The following is a 23,111-nucleotide window of genomic DNA, read 5'->3' on the forward strand; positions in this document are numbered from 1 at the left end:
CTTCCGCCCGATTTGGCTGGCATGGGTCGGCTGCAGGTGTCTAACTACATATCTGGGGGTGGAGGGCCACAGAGTGGCTGCAGTTAGAGCATGTAGGTGGGATGTGAGGCCCCCCGCACCGATGAAGCCAAAAAGGTACTAATTCTGTCAGCAGGATTAGAGTGCAGGAATTCCTGATCCCCTCACACAAAGCCCCCTGGTAAGACCGGCTCAAAGTCCCACACTGCAGCTGACAGCCTGTGGCGTCCATATTGGCTCTGTGGGCACACAGCAGGCCCAGTCTTCTGCAAGGAGTCAGGCTGGCAGGAGGGGTTCTTGGGGCAACCACAGATCAAGGTCCGCAGACAACAGCCGATGCAGTCCAGCAATGTGGCAGTTCCACCCCACTGTCCTGGTCGTGGCTAGGCGGGGCAGGGGCTGCCCACCCCCACCCCATTAGGCAGCATGTTTACCTGTTGCAGACAGGCAGAATAGGGCTGCCCAAGGACAGGGTTCATGCTCCGCACTGGTCTGGGCAGGGTGAGTCTAGACAGCACTGTCATAGCCCAGACACCCCACACTCTGGCACAGCCAGCAGCTGTTCTGGCAGCTTGCCAGGTATCCCAGGGCTGTTCTTCATTTCCATAAGGCAGAGCCGGTTTCCACAGTCCTGATCTTTAGAGAGGCTGCTCATGTCAAGGCCTGCAGCCTTCCCAGGATCCCCCCTCCATAGCGGGGGGACCTCCAGGGTCTGCACTGGAGAGCTCAGCCTTCCATGGACAGCCATCTGCAGAGGTTGGAGTTCACACATGAGTCTGACTGTAAAGGTGCATGACTGTTTGCATCCTTCACCCTCAGCCCCACTGCTTCACAGCAGCCAGTGTAAGCACTCTACCTTTCTCCTCCGGGATTTGCATCTGCTAGAACGGTAGCTCAATTTGTCTCACTGCAGCCAAGGGGAGGAAGCTCCTTTTAACATCCTTGGGGACGACAGGCAGCTGGAACCCAACGAGCACTTCTTAGGGGGCTCACTAGCTCAAAAGCCAGCGTGCTGGGGAACTGTACCTATCCAGGTGGGGAGGGGCTGGGGCAGATGCCTCTGCAGCCCCAGGTTTGTCATCAGTCTGCCTGGAAAGCCCTGCCCAGCTCGGTTTCTGCACCTTGCAAGAGGTTAATAGGGTGGAGGAGATCAGCTCATGGGCCCACAGCGCTGCATTCTCCATCCTCGCAGCATCCAACTTGCTAGTAAAATCCACCCAGCTGGCAACTCGGGAGACCAGAGTCGGCTAGCCCCAGAGCAGGTGCCAGGACCTGGAAGCAATGCCAGATAGGCCATGCTGCCCTGGTATGCTCTAGCGAGGCCAGCTCTCTGGACGAGTGAGTATTTCAGCCTTTAGACCCATTCAGTCCTTACCTGCGCTGCCAAGGAAGTGTCAGCTGCCAGACCGTCACAGACCTGCCCATGCTCTGGGGTGAGTTTGGATAAGTCGACCCCTGCCTCAGGTCGGCTAAGACTGAGCCTCTCAGGGAGGCTGTCCCATTGCTCACAGTGGATCTCCCAGGAGCACTGCAGGCGGCTTAGGTATAGAGAAAGTTGCATTGAGACTGTTCTGCCCCCTCCCTCCCCCCACTTCTAATGAAGGCTCAGTGCACTGAGAGAGCCCCAGGACACCTGGGTTCTACTGGTCTCCATCACATTCTTCTGGAGCCCCCGGTCACAGCTGGCCATGTGCCACAATCCCATAGTACCTCAGCTCCTGGAAAGGAACAGGCTGCCCCCTCGCTACGCAGCAAGAAGCGGGACTGGGAGCCATCACCGGCCTTTGTATTCATGACGAGATTCCAGGCTGCAGGGACAAACGTCCACCCTCCTGGCAGGCAGGGTGGAGCGTAGAGGTTAGCAAAAATTCTGCACTGCAGCCTGGGGCAGGATGGAAGGCCCAGCCCCACACAGCCAAACCTTCCTCCTCGTCTGCAAAAATCGGCTTTCAGCCTCATCACCTGGGGGCTACTGGCAGGGTTATTTCATAGTTAAGCTGGGGCCCTGTTGAACCGCTGCAGGAGGCAGTGGCCTCCAGGCTGTTTTCCTGGACGGATAGTTCATGCAAAAGCACCTCCCGGGCAGTCCAGTCAGTCCTTCGGGGAGACTGCTTTGCCAGGGCGCACCTTCCACTTAGTCCTCTCCTGGGCCATCAGGGATCGGCAGGAGGAAACAGCAGCGTGAGGGCAGCACAGATGAGCCAGCATGGCGGGTGGACAGCGCAGACAATGTGACTGAGATGCCTGACTTATAAGCCCTGCTCCCCCCGTTACTGCTGCTCTTCCTAGCGGGTAGACGTCGCACTGAGCCGCTGTTTTTAAAGTAAATAATTCCTAGATCCCAGAAAGATATCCTCTCTTGGTTTAAAAGTGGCCTCTGATGGAGAATCCATCCTGACTGCTGGCAAATTCATTCTAATGGTTAATAACCCGTAGTTAAAAATTTACATCTTATTTCCAAGCTGAATTTGTCTAGCTTCAACTTCCAGCCACCGGAGCATGTTATACCTTTCTCTGATAGGCTGAGAAGCCTACCGTTAAGTATTTCCCCCATCAAGTCACCCCTTAACCTTCTCTTTGTTAAGCTAACCAGATTGAACTCCTTATGTCACACTGTAAGACATGCTTTCTAACCCCTTCATTATGCCCACAACTCATCTCTGAACAATTTATCAACATCATTCTTGAATTGCAGTCACCAGAACTGGACATAAGATTCCAGCCGCAGTCGAGCCAGTGCCAAATACAGAGGTAAAATAACCTTCTCCTCCTCAAGATTCCCGTTTACGCATCCAAGGATTGCATTAGCCCCTTTTTGCCACAGCGTCGCACTGGGAGCTCATGTTCAGCTCATTATCGATCACAACCCCCAAATCTTTCAGTCTCCGCTTCCCAGAACAGAGCCCGCCTCCCCATTCTGTAAGCACGACCTACATTCTTTGTTCCTAGATGTACACATTCAGCCACATTGTTTGTGCCCATCTTAACAAGCAATCCAGAGGACTCTGTATCAGCCATCTGTCCTCTTCCTTATTTACCATTCCACCAATTCTGGGGTCATCTACAAACTTTATCAGTGATGATTTTATGTCTTCTTCCAGATCACAGATAAATGTTAAATAGCAGGGGGTCAAACGCCAATGCCCGCGGGACCCCACTAGAAACACAACCTCTCAATGCTGATTCCCCATTTAGAGTTAGATTTTTGAGACTTATCAGCCAGCTTTTAACCCATTTAAAATGTAATCTAAAAAAGATATCTATTTATCAAGCTAATGTAACAATTTATTTTCCATAAACTCAAGTTAATTGGAATTAGTTATATTATCCTCCTTTAAATTATTTATTAAATTCCATATCAGCCACTCCATTATCTTGCCCAGGTTTGATGTCAGACTGACACCATAATTAGCTGGATCATACCATTTACCCTTTTTAAATAGTGACACAACTTTAGCTTTCTTTCAGTCTTACCCGTGTTCCAGCACTTACTGAAACTCATCATTAATGGTCCTGCAAGCTCCTCAGCCAGCTCTTTTAAAACTCATGGATGCAAGTTATCTGGACCTGGTGATTTAAAAATGTCTAATTTTCATAGTTACTGTTTAACATCCTCAAGAGATCTAGTGGAAAGGAAAGTGTTATATGATATGACTACATCATCTGTATTTGGGGAAAAAAAGAACAAATATTAAACATCTGCCTTTTCTATATAATTGCCAATTCTACCATTTTCATCTAACAATTGACAATGCTTAGGATTCTTTTTTGTTCCCAATATATTTTAAAAACTCCTCCTTATTGTCCTTATCGCTGCTGGCCATAGAGTTCTACTCGTGTCCTTTTGCCTCCCTTATCAATTTTCTACAATTCCCTGCTTCCGATTTATATTCATTTCTATCAACTTTCCCTTTCTTTCCCTTTAAACCAGGTCAGGTGGTGGTGTCGTTTTTTTAAACCGGTACAGCCTTCTTCCTCAATTGTGAGATTAAGGAAGCTGTTGACTAAGTAGCCAGAAGACAGACTGCTATTCCATTCACTGCAATGAGCCTGTAGAAGTCTGTTTTGGGTATTTAGACTGCGAGCTCTTTGGGACAGGCACTCACTATGTATGTGCAACGCCCAGCACAATGAGGTCCCATTTTCAGTTGGACCAGAGATACAAACAGACCAGTACCTACAGAAGCCATTATAAGGGGTGCTGTGCTAACAGAGCGAACCTACAGTTTGCAGCAGGGACACTCCAGGATTATCATCAAACATTGCAGTCTCTCTAAAGGGCTAAGGGGAACAGTAGCCCACATGGCTCCCAGAGGATCACCAAGACATAAGCAATCGCTCTGTCCTGGGAGAGAACTATTGAGTAACCAAACTGCCTTTTGTTGCCAGCAGAGGCTTAAAGTTTAATCCCAGAAAATTTGCTGCCCTTCCAATCTGAATTAAGAGATCCCATGACGGTCTGTCACTTGTTTCCAGGGACATTTCTTGCAGGCTTTAGCGGAGAGCAGCTTCAATGTCTCTCCCTTGCAATTCTCCTCTCTCCATAGGAGCAAAGCACCCTGTAAGGAGTCCCCTACTTCTCCTGATGCCTCCCTTCTTTTCTTTTTGGTTTACCATGGCCTCCCAGAGCTGTATTCTCTGGAATCCCTCACTAGAAGGTCACCAAGCAACCAACTGCCTGCTTGCCCGTTGCTCAGAGCAACCACCTCTTCTAACTCCAGACTCCACGCTATGCTTATTCAGCAACTCTCCAGCGCTCGTTTCCTGTCCCAGAAAAACAAAAAGAACTTCTGAAAACACAAGGAAAGGGAACGTGAGCAGAAAAAACCAGCGCATCCGAGATGGGGATGCAGCAGCTGGAGGATCTGGGCTCCTTCCTCGCTCAAGGGCCAGGAGTGCCTTCTTTGCTATGAGGGTCCCCCTCTAGAAGTTTGGGCGTGGGTACAGATCAACTCAGGGCCATAGAACCTGGGGTACAGCTGATATGGGAAAGCCACACCCCTTGAAGAGGATCATGGTATTGCAGAGGCTTAGTACAACACAGAATTTCAAGTGTAAATATCCCCAGTGCTTGGAGGAAGATTCGGACAGATCCTCACCAGAGACACTTTCCCCAGACAAGATTCGAACTAGGTCGACTCAGTGAGTCTGATGTGGGTTTATACAGGGATGGAGGGGACTTGAGCCTCCCCCTTTGAAGTTGACCAAAGGGAAGGGACAGGCTGGAGTTACAGGCCGTGTTTGGATTCGTTCCTCGGACCATCTGCACTGTCATGCGATAGTCCTGATTCTGTAAAGCAGCAGCTGCCGTGTCCGCAATGCAGCAGGAGCATGGGGAGGAAAGAGGGTGACATGATGAATTTAACTCACTTTCATAAACTCGTTTCATTGCCCAATTAAAATCCCAAACTGCTGGCGCTCCCGAGATGGGCAATCCGATAGGCTGGGTATGTCTGCAATTAGCTTTGCTCCTTTGGGCACAGATAATGGCATTAGCGCTCATGCTCTCTAGGACCCTGAACTTTCCCATGGGTTCATTCTTCCAGCTCTCCTGCTGCAGAGGCCAAGCTGCAGTCTACCTGCGCAGTCAGCTGCCGGAGCCATGCTACTGCAGACGCAGGAAGGCAGATTAAGAGGGATTAGTGGCACAGGACCAGCCTGGGCTGGCAGGTCTGGGTTCAAATCCTACCACTAGGGTGATAGGATCAGCTATGGTCCTGGGAGACATTAGCCCACGTGATAGCAGGACCCCACAACTCAGCCCCATCAGTGCTACCTCAGCCCATTGCAGGACAGGGCTGAAATACACTGACACAGCCCTGCCTCCTACAAGGCCAGGCTACAGCAAGACACCTGAGATCAGGGGTGGGCAAACTACAGCCCCGGGCCGCATCCGGCCCATCAGACATTTTAATCCGGCCCTCAAGCTCCTGTTGGGGAGTGGAGTCTGGGGCTTGCCTGGCTCCCGGAAGCGGCAGTATGTTCCCGCTCCGGCTCCTACGCGTAGGAGCAGCCAGGGGGTCCGCACGCTGCCCCTGCCCTAAGTGCTGTCCCTGCAGCTCCCATTGGCCGGGAACCACGGCCAATGGGAGCTACGGGATCAGCGCCACGCACAGAGTCGCCTGGCCGCACCTCCACATAGAAGCCGGAGTGGGGACATACCACTGCTTCCAGGAGCTGCTGGAGGTAAGCGCCACCCAGAGCCTGCACCCCTGACCTCCTCCCAGGCCCCAACCCCCTGTCCCGATCCCCCTCCCGCCCTCTGAAGCCCTCGATCCCAGCCCAGAGCACCCTCCTACACCCCAAGCCCCTCATCCCTAGCCAAACCCCAGGGCCCTCACCCCCAACCGGAGCCCTCATCCCCACCCCCACCTTCTGCCCCAGCCCAGAGCCCCCTCCTGCACCCTGAACTCATTTCTGGCCCCACCCCAGAGCCTGCATCCCCAGCCGGATCACCCCCCTGCCGCACCCCAACTTCATGAGCATTCATGGCCCGCCATACAATTTCCATACACAGATGTGGCCTTCACGCCAAAAAGTTTGCCCAGCCCTGCCTTAGATCCTTATTCTCACGTGCACTGAATTCACATCCCTCCTTGGGTAGATGGGAGCAACACAGCACTAACCCTGGACCAGTCACCGCCAGCAGAGGCTCCGAGCCCCAGTGCAGAACAGATTACTTCCCAGGTCCCAGCCACACACTATGGTCCCAGCCAGTTCCATACATGAGTTTAGCCAACCAGAGACGCCAGCACCCTGCTCAGGAATCTGACAAACAGTTTAGGTTTTGCTCCGTTCCTGATCACGGCCACTCAGGGCCGAGCTCAGCTGAAAAGCCCATTGTACCACGCTCCAAGCTCGTGGTGCTGCTAGGCTTATTAGCCTTGAAGTCTGGGCTCTACCCTGCCAGCCAGAATGTTTGGGGACAAGGGACTCCCTAGATTGACTGAACTCGGGTTTGTGTTGGTTATGAAGCCCTAGACGGCTCCAGGCAGATTGCTGGGGCAGCCTAGAGGCCAAGCCTGCCAGCTCATGCAGGCCTAGTAACGGAGATTGCTTCTCAGAGCCGCCAGGACTGCTGCAAGTGTTCAAGACTGCTACAAGACTGAAAAGGAAACCCACCGGCCCCTCCCGACATCAGCCCGATAGGAAGGATGAGAGCGAGCATGCATCACTCCATTTCTCAGTGACCAAGTGCTGGTACCTTCACAAGCCTGGAGAGGGTGAAGGTCAACATTGACAAGAACACCATCCTTCACCCTACAGGCAGGTCCTTCAGGTCAGAGCTGGGACATGTTGAAGCTACGTGTGAGGAAGGGGAAGCCTGTCCTGCACTGGGACAGCAAATGAGCCACTGTACACTTAGCCTGACTGAGTCACAGACCCCCCATGGCACAGACTGGGCATGGAAGCAGAGGGAAAGTGAGAGATTCCCACCAAACTTGCCAACGCAACTCCCCCAGCTCCCAGGAAGACAAGAGCTTGGCTGCCTCCCTGGCACATGCCATCCCCAGCCCTCCCAGTTCAGCACCTCTAATCGGCACTGGATTCCCATTCCCTGACACTGGACTATTTCCAGGAACACACCCCACCCGCTGGGCACTCCATCTGCCAGTGGGCAGAATGGAGGATGGCGCAAACCAGCAGCACAACCGTGGGCTGGCAAAAGGGACTCGAGGCTGAAGGCTCAGACGGCTGGGAGAGTCAGTGGAAATTAAGAGACTGGCCCGTGCAGAGTTAGAGAAACTCCCGTGTATCACTGAACAGGGGTCATTCCCGGCCTGGGGCAGGGCCGGGGCCCTGTGGATGGGACTTGAAAGCAGGGGCCAAAGTCAAGGTCAATGCTGCAGAGTTTGTCCTGCTTTAGGGAAGCTGCACTTTGCCTTCAGCAGAGAACCGGCTTCGCCTAGCAAGCTCCCAGAGGGGCGAGGAGCTTCGTTCTAAGCTCCTCCTTCGTTCTAAGCTGGTGCCGACATGCTGCCTCTGGCAGAGAAGCATCTCGTCACCCTGGGGACACAGGCACTCCACCCACTGGCACTGCTGCAAGGCATGGGCAGCCTGGCACCCATCATGGGGAAGATGTGCTCGTTGACTGTCAGCATGCAGCAGGCCCACAACGCATCCCCAGCATCCCCTTCCCCCACAGCCACCAGCCCCACACAGCGCCTTGTGTTCCACACGTCACATAAAGCCATCAGCTCTTCTGACAGCAACAGGGGCCCAGCTGATCAGTTCTGCTTGGAATCAGATGCCCCTTTGTAAACAAGAGGCATGAAGACTTGATTCAGTGCACTAGAAAGGAGGCTGTCACTGACCTGGGACAGATCCCCAGGACAAATTCACTAGGTCTCTCTACTGACCATTTTCAATGACAAGCGGCTGCTTCTGGCCAGTTCTACACTAGTCCATCTCCAGCAGCCCTGGGCTCCTAGCTCCCACGCAAGGGAAGGAAGCTGCTTTTGCCAACAAGTGTCAGACACTGCTCAGACAGAGCGAGGAGCAGATGGGAGGAGGGAAATCTCATTGCCTTAAGCAATTCCCTCTAGCTCTTCCTTTCAGAGCAACTCTAAAGATGGCTATCCCAGACAGGGGCCGCACAGAGCCAGGCTCAGCACTATGCTATAGCCAGGAGCATTGGACAGCTCAGCACCTTACACCACCCAATGAGGTCACTGAGGCTTCAGCGGTGCATCCCAAGGACAGCTGAATTCGGGCTCTGGCTCTGATGGGAGCGGTCCCTCATCTGAGAATGCCCTGCTGTGCAACCCCAGGAGTTCAGACCATCTCTGCTGCCCAGGGCTGAGGTGGCTGCAGTGAGGTACAGGCTGCTTCATATGCCCCTAATGGTCTACAGCGCTGCATGGAGACCCGGCTTGCATGGATGGGGCAGTTATCAGCGGTGCCCCGAGATGGGTGCACGAGGGTCCTATGCTCAACGCAGCGACTTTGGAGAGAGGACAGTGGGAGCTGGAATCAAGATGCCGAAGAGTATGCCACTACCTTAGATGCTGCTGCAGGAGGTGAATTATTTCAAGTTAGAGGGGGGAAAGGGGCCACATCTCAGTGTCCCACATGGCTAACAACTGGCCTAACAGAGGTACAAGCACTAATGGGTCCCGAAAGCAGCCGCCTCCCCCACCGCCCCAACTCGCCCCCTCTTTTAGCTCAGTTTTGATCAGCCTTGTTTTACTTTGCAAGCAAAGCAGCCCCAGCCTCTCAGTGTAAGTGCATCCTCCACTCCTCCCGTGCCCAAGGCCAACTGGTTCTGCAAAGAAAATACTGACAAACCTGTCAGAGTTACGGAGTGCTTGACCCTCGGAATTTGGTTTCCTGCATCCAATCACCGAGCTTAGAGGCTAGCAAGACTCTAAGGCAGTGGGGCAAGAGAGACGTCCAACAGCGCATCGGGGCACCTTTTCAGCTGGCCTGGGGAGTTCCCAGAGGCCCGGAAGCGTCATCACGGCCTAGGGTCAATCAGAGGAAGGTTAGCGACTCCTTTCCCTTCTCCGTGATTGCACAGGATAGCCTTCCCATGCATGAAGCTCTCAGCAAGGGCTTCTTTCACCATTGCAGGTGGACCCTGTGGAATCAGCTGCTGTCAGGAGTGTTCCTAGAGACCTTCTCCCCAAGCCTCGGAATTTCGATACGCTGCCCGTGACTTGAAGGTTTAATCGACGGGGCGGGACAGAGGAGAGAAGAGACTGGATTCACCTACTATTTAGCGTTAATTCAGCTGCCTATTCCCACCCCACCCCTCCCGTGGCAGGCTGGAGGCTGCTGAGCTCAGGTTTTAGCACCTCCGAAGCGCTTCCTGTGGAGAGAGAGGCGGGATCCCCACAAGGCTCAAAAACAGACACTACAGAACGGCAGGAACGCATGCCCTTGGCTGAGCCGTATGCACTGGTTAGGTTCTTGTAGGCAGAACCCCGGGTCACTGTGATAGCAACCTGTCGAGTCCTGAGGATCAAGAGACTCCAGCCACGTCCCAGCAATTTTACAACTGCAACAGCAGCATGGCTACTGTGCACTAGCTAGGTGGCTGCAATGCCGTAGTGCAGACACACACAATGGCGAGGGAAGGGGCTGGCCCCTTTGCTGTAGTAACTCCACCTCCCCATGCCGAAGACGACAGCGGCTTTAATGAGCCTGGCCGCAGCTGGAAAGCCAGGGTGACTGGTTTTCAATAAGCTGCCTATACCTTGTAATTAACCACTCAGTGAGAGGAAACAGCCCTGCAACTCCCACTGCTTCACTGAAGGGTGAGGGGAAGGAAAGTAGTCCCAAGACCTGGAATAGAGGAAAAGGGGGGCATTCAGATTCCCCCACTCAGTGCAGTTTTGTGCGTGGGTTTCAAAGCTGATTAGCAGCCAGAGAGCAAGGAGGAGCAGCTTTGATTTTTGAAAGAGGGTTGGGCCAGTAAATGTTTAGTGGCCCAGAGCTCAAGCACTTCCCAATTCCCTTAACCTGTCACACCAAGCCCTTCCGACTCATCCAAGCAGCTGTCGTGGACGGAATACAGACGCCTGGAGTCAGGAAGTTCCCTGGCTGGATGCTTAAGCCTGCTGCAAGGCAAAGTGCTCCAGGTAAATTAGTGGTCTGAGCCCAGATTCCTCCTCCCTGCCACCCTCTTCTCGCTCATGAACTGCTGGAGAGCCAGTCACCCCTGGGTATGCGCAGCAAGGGACCCCAGAATGCTAAGCAAGTGCCTGGTCCCCCAACAAGTATCTCTGCCTCCTACCCACAGGAGAGTCCTGCACAAGGAGCTAGTCCAAGCGCTGCAGGCTTGGGCTGACTTGCAATGGGATAAATATGCTCCATCTGGGATCACCTCTGCAAAGCTCCCAGCTTCTAGCGGCAAGTGGCCAGAGCCAGACGGGAACCCCAAAGTGCACAGCCAACCTAGTACAGCCGAAGTATGGTAAAGCATTCCATTCTTGGGGGGGGGGGTGTCACCGCCCTGGCCCTTTGTCGCAGCGTCCTGCTCTCAAGCAAGATCAAGCAAGTCTGGTAGGTTTCACCTCCTGCCTCCCTGGGAGTTTGATACAAGGTGCGTTGGCTGGTGACGCAATAGAAGCACGTGTAGCACAGCTGTAGGCATGTGTGTTTTGGGAACAGTGACTGGTACAGCCATTTCGTTACCGTAAATACCCAGAACGGCGTAGCAAGATCCCACGCTCGTTCCAGCCAGGCTGGGGGACCACAGCATTGCACAGGAATTGGAACGAGTCCACTCTGCTGGCAGAGACACATCAGACTGGCAGGCTGCTGGTCCCGAGAGGGCATAACGCTGGTCAGGAGCAGGGATGCAGCAACATCTCAGCACTGCCTCAGTCACACCTTCTGCCCACGGGGGAGGCCAGGGTCACCTCGCACTGGAAGAGCCAGAGTTAAGCAAAGCGTATAATGCCTACCTGACAGCCAGGCTCTAACCCGCACCAGCCATCACTCCCAGGAGTCAGTCATGCATGAGTGGGTGCCCCACATGGCAGACTGGGAAACACAGGCAGGTTCCTAGAACAGCTGCCAGCTCGGTCAGCAGCTTGGTACAATTCAGGAGGTTGCACGTAGCGTCAGATTCACAGATTGCAATGCCAGAAAGGACCAGCATGGTCATCTCGGCTCACCTCCGGTATAACACAAGCCACAGAACTTCCCCAAAATAATTCCTAGAGCAGATCTGAGAAAAGACATCCTATCTTGATTTTAAAAATGGTCAGTGATGGAGAATCCACCACGACCCTTGCTGAGTTGCTCCGAAGAATGAATTACTCACTGTTAAAATTTTACATCTTCTTTCCAGTTTGAACGTGTCTAGCTTCAACTTCCAGCTATTGGAGCAGGATAGACTTTTCTCTGCTAGATGGAAGAGCCCATTATTAAATATTTGTTCCCCATGTAGATACTTATAGACAAATCAAATCACCCTTTAAACCTTCTCTTTGTTAAACTAAACAGATTGAGCTCCTTGAGTCTGTCACTATAAGGCATGCTTTTCTAGTCCTTGCATCATTTTTCATGGCTCTTTTCTGAACCCTCTCCAATTTATCAACATCCTTCATTAATTGTGGACACCAGATCTGAACACGGTATTCCAACAGTGGTCGCACCCGTGCCAAATAGAGATAAAATAACCGTTCTACCCTACTCGCAATTCCTCAGTTTATGGATCCAAGGATTGCATTAGCCCTTTTCACCAGTGTCACAGAGTCTGTGTTCATTTGATTATCCACCATGACTCCAAGTCTTTTGCAGAGTCACTGCTTCTCAGAAAAAACAACGAGGAGTCCTTGTAACACCTTAGAGACTAACAAATTTATTTGGGCATAAGCTTTCATGGGCTAGAACCCACTTAATCAGATGCATGGAATTTTTCACTCCATGCATCTGATGAAGCGGGTTCTAGCCCATGAAAGCTTATGCCCAAATAAATTTGTTAGTCTCTATGGTGCCACAAGGACTCCTCGTTGTTTTTGCTGATACAAATTAACACGGCTACCACTCTGAAACCTGCTTCCCAGGAGAGATTCCCCCACCATCCTGTAAGCATGGCCTGCATTCTTTGATGTATAACTTTGGCCATATTAAAATGCATATTATTTGCTTGCACTCAGCTTACCAAACGATCCAGATTGCTCTGTTTCAGTTTCTTGTCCTCTTCATTTACCACTCCCCCAATTTTTGGGTGATTTGGGAACTTGAGTGATGATTTTATGTTGTTTTCTTCCAGGTCATTGATAAAGGTGTTAAACACAGTAGGACCAAGCAAGCCCCAATGCCTGCAGGACCCGACTAGAAACACAACCACTTGATCACTCCCTATTTACAGTTACATTGACACCTACCAGTTATCTAGTTTTTAAATCCACTTAACGTGTGCCATGTTAATTTTATATCATTCTTTAATCAAAATGTCATGTGACACCAAGTCAAATGCCTTACAGAACTCTAAGTATATTACAGCAACACTATTGCCTTTATCAATCAAACGTGATTCCTTTTTTACAAGTTTGGTTGACAGGAGCCATTTCCTATCAATCCACATTATTAATAAAAGGCGGGTAACTAACTCCAATCAGAGTCCCATATCAACCACTCCTTTATCTTGCCCAGGATCCATGTCAAACTGCCAAGCCTAGAATTATCCAGATCATCCTGTTTACCCTTTTTAAATATTGGCACAAAATTATCTTTCTTCCATTCTCCTGGAACTTCCCGTTTTCCAAAAACTTATTAAAAACAAAACCCAAAATTAACAGTCCAATGAGCTCCTCAGCCAGTTCTTTTAAAACTCTTGGATGAAAGGTATCTGGACCTGGTGATTTAAATATGTCTATCTTTAGTAGCTGCTGTTTAACATCCTCCAGAGGTACTAACAGCACCAAAAGGAAAGTGTTATATGGTACAACCACATTTGTCCCCCAGCCCCGCCCTAGTACAGAACAGAAATATTTATTGAACACTTCTGCCTTTTCTGCACTATTGCTGATTCTACCATTTCCATCTAGTAATTGACCAATACCTTTGTTAGGATTCTTTTTGTTGCTAGCATACTTTAAAAACTCCTCTTTACCATCCTTATCTCTGCTGGCCATAGATTTCTTCTCGTGTCGCTTTGTAGAAAATTCATAAGGAAAGCAATTTCTAGCTTCTGATTTCTATTTGTTACTATCAGCTTCCCCTTTCTTCTATGATCCGTGATCAGTTCCTCTTATCTATCAAGACAGGGTTTAATATACAACTTCCCTATGTTGGATGCAATATTGTAATTTAGGAAATTGTCATCTCTAATATTTGGAAATATTAAGTAACCCACACCTTCACACTAAGCTTTATGGTCAGGAAGGTGTGGAAAAGCCAGAACTGAAAAGCAGGCTGCAAAGTTTTAAACAGAAACAGCCCTTCTCAAAGGGAACCAGCCAGCCACTAGCCTGAATAGATGCAGCTCTCTGCAGCATTTTGCAAGCATCTCTGCAACGCGGAAGAGACCAGGCCCCATGAAAAGCCAGGCTGTGGGCTCCAAGAACAGCAGGCACCATAATTAAACTTCTCTTTCCTCCTCTCAGTCTCTCCCCTCCATCAGGAAGGCAGCAATAAATTAGTGCAACCCCTGCAATGCCATCTACATAAATCACCAGCAGTCACCCACTGGTGCCACAACACAGGGCCAGACTTAGCCCCACTGGATGGGTTTCTGGACGGGATGCAGTTGCCAGAGGCCCCAAGCAGAAGGGTGTTTGAGGAGTTGCTCAGCTAGGGGAAGAAGCTGTTAGGAAAAGGCTTATGTTGTTCATTTTACAGTGTCTGAGCAAGGCAAATTCACAACAGACCTGCCACGGCTTTAAAAGTCTTGTTCTTGGAGGAACATTTTAAATGCAAGGCTACCTGGCAACTGGATTTGCCACGCGGGCACATGGTCTCCAGGATGGGGAGTATGGAGAGGTTTTAACCAACTGGTGCAGAAACCCGAAGATAAAAGCCAAAACACGCAGGCTTCATTAGGAATTTTGCAGCTCAAGTGTAGGCTTGTCAGAGGGAGCTGCAAAATAAAGTCCTGGACCCTTTCTATTTAAATTCCAATGAGAGTTCTGGACACAAGTATTCCCTCCTCCATCCACCCTGCTACTGCACGAAGCAAGTGCAAGAAAACTCGAAAGTGAAACCCACCAGTCTATTGTCAGTATACCAGACAAACAAGATGTCAAAAGACATTCTGCTTAAGTCAATCTCTTTCAGTGCCGTTTTAAAAGGTGCTTTAGTAACAGATAAGGCAGCATAGGAAAGACTAGCTCAGTTTGACAGGTTTCAGAGTTAGCAGCCATGTTAGTCTGTATTCGCAAAAAGAACAGGAGTACTTGTGGCACCTTAGAGACTAACCAATTTATTTGAGCAGTTTGATAGTGTTCCTTCTCTAAAGGCATTTCCTCACTTGTTTATCTGACCTCATTTCCGGGGCTCAATTCACAGCATCCAAATGCCTAACCACACAGGAAAATACAATTGGCAGAAAACAATTTACAGAGAAGCTAATGCAAGCAGTGGATTATTTTTTTTTTTTTATACCCAACAGTTTGCAAAATCTACTATCTGGCATTTTATCACTTATCAAGAAATCCTCTGCTGTGATAAACTCAGGGAGTCAGTGAATGGAGAATTTGCTATACTGCAAGTGTGTCAAACGCTTAAGTATTATGCATTTGACATCATCTGTATCTTTTACAGAGAGAAGCCTGTAAAGCTAGTAATTTATAAAGGCTTAGGCAATGTACTTGTGTTATGTGCTAATTCGATATACACCATCTCACTTTCAGTCTCTCTAACAGGACGGCACCAGATGCAAGGTGACTGCCCCTCTGCTCAAACTCGTTATCGTAAGCCTCATTATAAAAATCTGCCTATGCGCTCGTTAAGATCCTGCTGACTCCTACATGAATCTTGGCTGGAGCTGCGAGCAGTGCACCAGCGTTAACCAAAAGCTACGTTTCAGTTGGAAGCTTACAAAAAATTCCCCCCCAATAAAGACCCTGCACGTTAGCAGGAGACATGATCTCTTCAAGGGAGACTGCTCACTCCACAAAGGCAGCCTTACAGTAAGGGGATGCTTGGAGTGGATGCTTCCAGACTACCACAGCTGGAAGTCCTATAGACGCCACAACAGCTATTAGAGGCTGCCGATGGGAGGAGTTTAATGAGTCCCACGCTGGCAGTTAGCCTATCTGCACTCAGGATCACCGAAGAGCCTTCTGTAGCAGGAACTGGTGAGCTCCCTGCACAGACAGGAAACTACTAATGCCCTAGTTGGGAAGGTGACATTACAGGGAAAAGGCTGCTAGGGTTCCAGGACCAGAATTGAAGCCATGTGAGAGGAATAAAAATCCGGAAGTAATTTGATCCTCAAAAGGCAGCAATCCCATAGCAGCACCTAAAGGAGCATTTGCGGTCTGAACTCGACAGCATTCTGTCCAGCCACTAGGATGAACGTTAGAGAACCTTTGGCACCTACTTTCCAACGCAGCCAGGGACAGTAACTAGGGCCACAAGGATTTCGCTCAGCAGTGCCGGAGAGCAGTGCCCTCCATCCACAGAGCTGGTACAGAATCAGTGCAGGCTTCCCACAGGAGCGTACTGGCAAAACACCACACCAGGAACCCCAATGGCAAGAGATACATACTTGTGCCGGAGCGCAAGCGAAGCGCTCGTTAAAAGTGACACGATCAGGGAGATTGCCTTATGCTCTCATTATAAACAAGGTGGATTGCTTTGCTTTTCAGCCGCCATGCTGGCTACTAGTTGCACTTCCCCCAGTTTGGCTGAATGTTGCTTCCAGATTCTCGGGCGCATCCCTGCTTTGTTTAGAACTTTGGCTCCCTCATTCCAGTTTTAAGTCTTAGGTTTCTTTTGTAAAGTTTGATCAAAATCAAGGTCCCTCAGATACACAGGAGAATGGAGCGGGGACTACAATGAGCAAGAGCTATTCGAGGCCAGTTAAGAGCAAATCTGGTATATAATAGCTTCTCCACAGGAGACTGCAGTTTCTTTCTGCAGACATCTAGAGAGCAGTGAGCCAACAGTCAGCTGTCACTTGACCATCTGCACAGCTCTATTCCACCGGACCATGGACGCTGGCAACAATTGTGCTGGAGCAGGAGGGTTGTAGACTCCCTCCAAAGCCAGGCCGAGCACAACAGAGAGAAGACCGTTGCATAACGAAAGCTTTTTATTGGCTACTGCCGCACAACACCACACACACACACCACGCTTTTCACACCTTAAAACCAAAACACATTGAGAGTCTCATTTACTTTTGCACGTCACCCAGCTTAAGTAGGTAAAACAGACGGGTCGGTTTCACTGTTACTCCTATATGCAGTTCCAGCGGCTCATCTGAAAGCCCAGGGCCAGGGCCTACAGAAACACAAAACACTTTTCATGGTAATTGTGTCTGGGGAAAGTTTCCGTGTTCAGTATTCTCTTTTGTCAAGGGTAGGCACACACGCATCCTGCCAGTACTGTAATGTCTGGGGGGGGGGGGGGAGTGAAGAGTTAACAATAGCAATGCCTAAAAAAAGACCCACTCAGTACTATAGCTAAGCAGTAATACAGGGAATTTAAAGCTTTTAACATTCCTGGGGTAGATCCTTTGAATTCACCATGCACAAGTGCCCCACAGATCCGTGTACACGAAGAGGTGAGCTATTAGCTCTCCTCCCTTCCCCCCAGGGTCAACATTACCCACAGCAGTGCTCGTTTGCATCACGCCGTGGTTTGCGCAGCTACTGTTCTACATTTCACAGCAACCCTGGAGCCAGTTGTAGGAGTTTAAAGACAAGCTCAAAACAGTGTGAGAGCCGCCTGCCACGCTGCTGCTAATTCTCCAGAGCTGTGTGAAGTGCTGAAACCACACCCCCAGAGCGGCCCTTTTTACACTGCGAGGGTTTGCACTAGCTTCCCCCCTCCTGCATTCACCCACCATTTCATTTTTCCTCCGGCAGCTTCAGTGGCAGCAGCTCAAGAGCGAGCCTCCCTATGCCCTGGGTAAGTTGAGCCATAGTGGGTACGACCACCAGCGCCCTTTCTACACTGGTACGGACAGTGGAGAAGTTAAGTTACATGCTACCGTAGAGAAAACCTGCACTCAAATATAGGGGGTTCTGACAGATAACCAGGATGCCTAGGGACCACCTCAGATCAGGACTATTCAGCAAGTGCCAAGTATTCTTGCTGGACCAAGCCAGCGACACCTGCTTTCAACAATAATATTTATCCACTGAAGCTGAATTAGCAGTAAGATGCCAGCCAGTGAGCTGAGCCTCCCAGACAAGCCCAGGTGTGATCTCCGGTAACAGGGTGCAATAGGCGTACGATACCCAGAAGAGCTGGGAAAAAAGATGTCATTCCTCCTCCCTCCCCCACCAGTCAGGGTTATGAGGGGTTAACACCAGACCTGTGACAAGGGCCAGTGTTTGCCATTCCACTAGTTACTGCTAGTGAGCCATTTGGAGCACCTGACATAGGTTTAGCCCTCAGCTACAGGACAGCCGTGGTGTGTCACCAGATCAGGAGGCAGCCAAAGATGAGGGCATCCATCAAAGGTCTGCTTCTGTCCTCACAAGCAGGCTTGGACAGGTCACTAACAGGTACCGCTGACTGAGGCGACTGAAGTCTAACCTCCCTGTGCCGATGGACACAGCTGCATTGTTCACTTGGCTACACAAGGCTAAGAAGTCCTCCAGAACCTCTATCTACACCACTGCAGTCCCAGAAGGAGAGCCGTCTTCTGTAAACCGCCCCTGGAGAAGGGAAATGCCCTTGTGCACTGGAACGACAGGCTTCCTTAATTGCCCACGGCAGCTCTATACAAGGTTCAGATGGATATCCAGATTCACTGGAATTTAGCAGCCTCCTGACAACACCTCAAGCCACTGGGGGTAGAAACCAGCCTTGCCCAGGCCCCAATAGGAAGAGGCTGATTTAACCTATCTCTGTCTCCACGTAGAGTTGGAGAGTCATCCATAGGACCCCCATAGAGGGCTTTCTCTCCGAGTGCTGAAGTCACTGCTGCACGGCCTTGGGCAGAACACTTAGCCCTAGTGCCTTCAATCCCTGGATGCCAGCGATGAAGCGTTGATCCAAACACCCATTCCCCAACCGCGACCGGGGGAGACTTCGTTGCCTCTCTCTGCAGAAGGAGCTTAACAGTCATCCAGGGGAAGGACTGTGTGTTTAGTAACTGACAGAAGCCGTACTGTACCATTGTCTGTTGTCAGTAGATATCCCCACACTGTTGATCTGAACTTGTCTATAGAGAATCCTACAGATCACAGCCTATTTTGAGGCAAAGTTGTCTGGCCATGAAGGCGTAAATTTTCACAGCAGCGTGCAGGGCTTCAGCTGCACAAGATTTTGCTAAATCAGTGGTTTTCAATCTTTTCATTTGCAAACCCCTAAACATTTTCAAATGGAGGCATGGACCCCTTTGGGAACCTTAGGCAGTCTGCAGACCTCCCAGGGATCCACAGACCACAGGCTGAAAGTCAGTGTGCTAGAGAATTAAAGTCACATGGCCGAGGCAGCACACCCCAACTACAGTTTGCTCCTTTCACATGCAACAGCCACCAGAGTTTATTCAGCAGGCAAATTAAGGAGCTAGACAATCTATGGCCTCTCCAACAAGCACTGGGATGCAATTAGCTTGCCCAGTTCCAGCCCTTCACTGGAACCCTGCTGGAAGATGTAGAACAGGGGCTGGCAGCCTTCGGCACATGGCCCGTCAGGGTAATCCGCTGGCGGGCCGCGAGACATTTTGTTTACATTGGACCGTCGGCAGGCACAGCCCCCCGAAGCTCCCAGTGGCCGCAGTTCGCCATTCCCGGCCACTGGGAGCTGCGCCTGCGGACTGTCCAACGTAAACAAAATGTCCTGTGGCCCGCCAGCGGATTACCCTGGCAGGCCGAAGGTTGCCAACCCCTGATGTAGAACAAGCCCTTGGAGGAGTCTGTGGCAGGGGGGCTGCCGCTTTCTAAAGCGGAGTTGCTGTGGGAGGAGGGGAATCCGGAACCCAAGTCTCCTAGGGAGCCAGTCCAAGTGAAAACCAGACCCCTGCATTTCAGCATACGCAGCTCGTTGCTTTGGCAGACCCAGGAGGAACAGATGGTTTTGGAACCAAATCGGCCAATTAAACAGCAACAAGTCACCAGGACCAGATGGGATTCACCCGACAGTTCTGAAGGCACTCAAATATGAAATTGAAGAACTACTAACTGTGGTATGTAACCTATTGCTTAAATCAGCCTCTGTACCAGATAACTGCAGGACAGCAAACGTAATGCAGATTTAAGAAAAAAAAAAAAAGGCAATTACAAGCCAGTAAACCTATTGGTACTAAGAAATTGACTGAAACTATAATAAAGGACAGAATTATCAGACGTAAGATAACCACAATTTGTTGGACAAGAGTCAAGAGTTTTTGTAAAGGGAAATCATGCCTCACCAATCTATTAGAATTCTTTGATGGGGTCAAACATGTGGACAAGGGTGATCCAGTGGATATGATGTACTTGGACTTTCAGAAAGCCTTTGACAAGGTCCTCCACCAAAGACTCTTAAACAAAAAGTAAGCAGTCATGGGATATGAGTGAAGGCCCCCTTATGGATCAGTAACTGGTTAAAAGATAGGAAAAAAGGGTAGGAATAAATGGTCAGTTTTCACAGTGGAGAGAGGTAAATAGCTGCATCCCCCAAGGATCTGAACTGGGACCAGTGGTGGTCAACAGATTCATAAATGATCTGGAAAGAGGCGTAGACAGTGAGGTGGTAACATTTGCAGATGATAACTATCTTGAGTAATTTTGTAAGTCCAAAGCTGACTGCTAGGAGTTATGAAAGGGCTCTCTCAAAAATGGGCAACAAAATGGCAGACGAAATTGACTGTTGCTAATTGCAAAGTAATACACATGGGATTATTTTTTTCCAAAACTATACATACAAAATGATGGGGTCCAAGTCAGCTGTTACCACACAAGAAAGATCTTTGAGTCATGGTGGAGAGTTCTCTGAAAACGTCTGCTCAGTATGCAGCGGCAGTCAAAAAAGGGAACGGGATGTTCGGAACCATTAAGAAAGGGACAGACAAACTAGTACATAAAATGCCACTGTATAAATCCATGGGACACTGATGCTTTGAATACTGCAGGCAGACCTGGTCGCCCCCTCAAACTGGAAAAGGGACAGAGAAGGGCAACAAAAACGATCAGGGGGATGGAACAGCTTCCATAGAAGGAGAGACTGAAGAGCCTGGGACCATTCAGCTTGGAACAGACAACTGTGGGGAGGAGGGGGGAAGGGGCTGAGATAGAGGTCTATAAAATCATGACTGGGGTGGAGAAAGCAAACAGGGAAGCATTATCTTCCCCTTCACATGACACGGGAAGCAGGGGTCCCAATTCAATTGATAAGCAGCAGGTTTAAAACAAAAGGGAAGGAAACAGACAGTGCCGCCTGTTAGTTAGGATCCTGCTTCCGCCAGTGGCTCTGAGCTAGCAGGTGCTGACCCTCCCGGACCGAGCTCTTGCTCCCGTGGAGAAGTGGGCTTGGAGATCGGGAGAAAGGGGAACGGGAAGCCACTCACTTTGTCTAAGTTATCCACTGCCACTGGTTCAGTCTTACCCAACTGAGGCTATTCCTTGCTGGGTACAATCCACCCAGCCGATGCTAAAGCAGCTCTAGCCAGCCCCGTCAAAAGCAATAGCTTCAGATACAGGCTACATGACCTGGCAACACTGGCTTTCCTCAGGCAGTGAAGAGAGGCGCTTCTACGCTGCTATCATAACCAGGATGGAGCGAGAGGAAAAGGCACTGTTACTGTGCATCACCCCACAGGGGTGCACGGCACAGAACAGAGACGGTCCCTGCCCCAAGGCGCTTACCATCCCGATGGCTATTTGCATGCCAGTCGGGCAACTGCCACCAGTACACGTATGGTTAACGTGGACCAGCCCAAGTACAACTCCTGAGGAAGGGAACGTTTTATTCCCCCATCAAGTAAGGAACAACTCAGGCCAGGCCAGAGGAGTTTCTACAGAGCTAAACTCTACCTGTACAAGCATCTGTGCTCCTAGGTCAGTTTTGTATAACTGGGGCATGGGATGGGGGAGGGAGTTGCCAGGGCAGCAGATTGGTGCCAACACACACACAGAGTCTGTTGTGCCTGTCAACTAAGCTCTCCGCTGCGGGGACAAACAGAGCCATCTTCTGGGCTGCGTGGCCAGTGACATCGCAGCTGGGCCGGCATTCAGACCTGGTGAACAATGGAAAAAAATGCCAGCTTTGTGCTAGGACGCTGAATAAAGGGAGCCCCTCTCGGGTGCGCACACAGCGCCTGGCTCTTCGATTTCCTCCCCCCCACCCCGTGCAGAGCGGCCCCATGGACACAGCCACCAGCAGCGACGCCGGGAGGAGATTCTACAGCCAGGACAGGGCCAGCTCTGCACCTCGCCCTGTCCGGCACGTCCGACCGATTTCCGACAAACGCCCCCTCGCATTCCTGCGGAGCGGAGCCCGGAGAACAGGGCCTCAAAACCCCTGGGACAAATTGATTCCTGGCCTGCAGCCAGCGAGCCCTCTGAAGTCTCCCCACACAGCTAGCAACAAAGGACGCTCTCTGCCAGGCCTCGCAGAACTTGCCAGCTCCCCTCTCCTCTGAGTGCCTTTGGCTACGTGGAGCAGATTGGTTAAGGATGCCCTGGATACAATGGGGCAGCTCCTCCCGCCCACCACAGCTCAAGACAGATGCTCGATTCAGGGGCAGCCAGTTGGCCTTTCCCAGCTCCGAGGCTCCTTTCCCAGCTCCGAGGCTCCTTTCCCAAAGGGTTCCCTATAAGGCTGCGTCCTGATTCCCTGAAAACACCAGCCCAAGTCACTAGGCTGCTGTCCAGGGCATACTGGTCCATTACTGGGGCTCCCAGACAACAGTAATAAAAACAAACGCAGAGCGGCATCTCGCCGAGATGCGCTGGTAGACCGCATGCAGACACCCCATTTCTAAGCCTGGGGTTTGGGCCCATGTCTTGCCTCTAGAGAGGAGTCTTTTCTCTGCACTGGAGAAAAAAAACAAACCAAAACAGCTTATTTGCTAAGAAATGTTGTCCGAGCCCGAGCGGGCCTCAGCATTTAACTGATTGAAAAAATACATGTACGTCCAGCTTAAACTGCAGAGAGAAATCCAGCTCCTAATTGGACATATACTCGTACGTTCCATGCATGGACACATTTATTATTTGTATCAGTGTAGCATTTATGAGACCGCCATGGGTCAGCACCCCACTGTCCTAGGCCCTGTACAAACAGAACAAAAAAACCCCCACAGTTCCTGCCCCAAAGTCCTGCCAATCTATGTAGAACCCAGAGCTCCAGCTCAGTACCTTATCCACCAGATCTTGCTGTCTAATAACTCTGCCCTATTTGATCAGGGGGGAGGGACCCCTACAGCTTCTAGTAGGCCCACTTGGCGGGCTAGGGTCCCCATTCAAGGCTTACGTTCCTCACTGATTGTTTGCAGAGGTGGAAGAACAAAAAAGGCAAACACCAGTCAAGGAGCT

General features: G+C 50.6%; 1 protein-coding gene across 1 annotated transcript in view; it reads right to left on the minus strand.

Moving 5' to 3' along the window:
- LLGL1 (LLGL scribble cell polarity complex component 1) overlaps positions 1-23,111 on the minus strand; it is a 72,719-nt gene that overhangs the window by 31,811 nt on the left and 17,797 nt on the right. The window lies entirely within an intron of this gene.

This window comes from Lepidochelys kempii, chromosome 10 (genome assembly GCF_965140265.1).
Source record: "Lepidochelys kempii isolate rLepKem1 chromosome 10, rLepKem1.hap2, whole genome shotgun sequence".
In the NCBI taxonomy this organism is placed as follows: Eukaryota; Metazoa; Chordata; order Testudines; family Cheloniidae; genus Lepidochelys; species Lepidochelys kempii.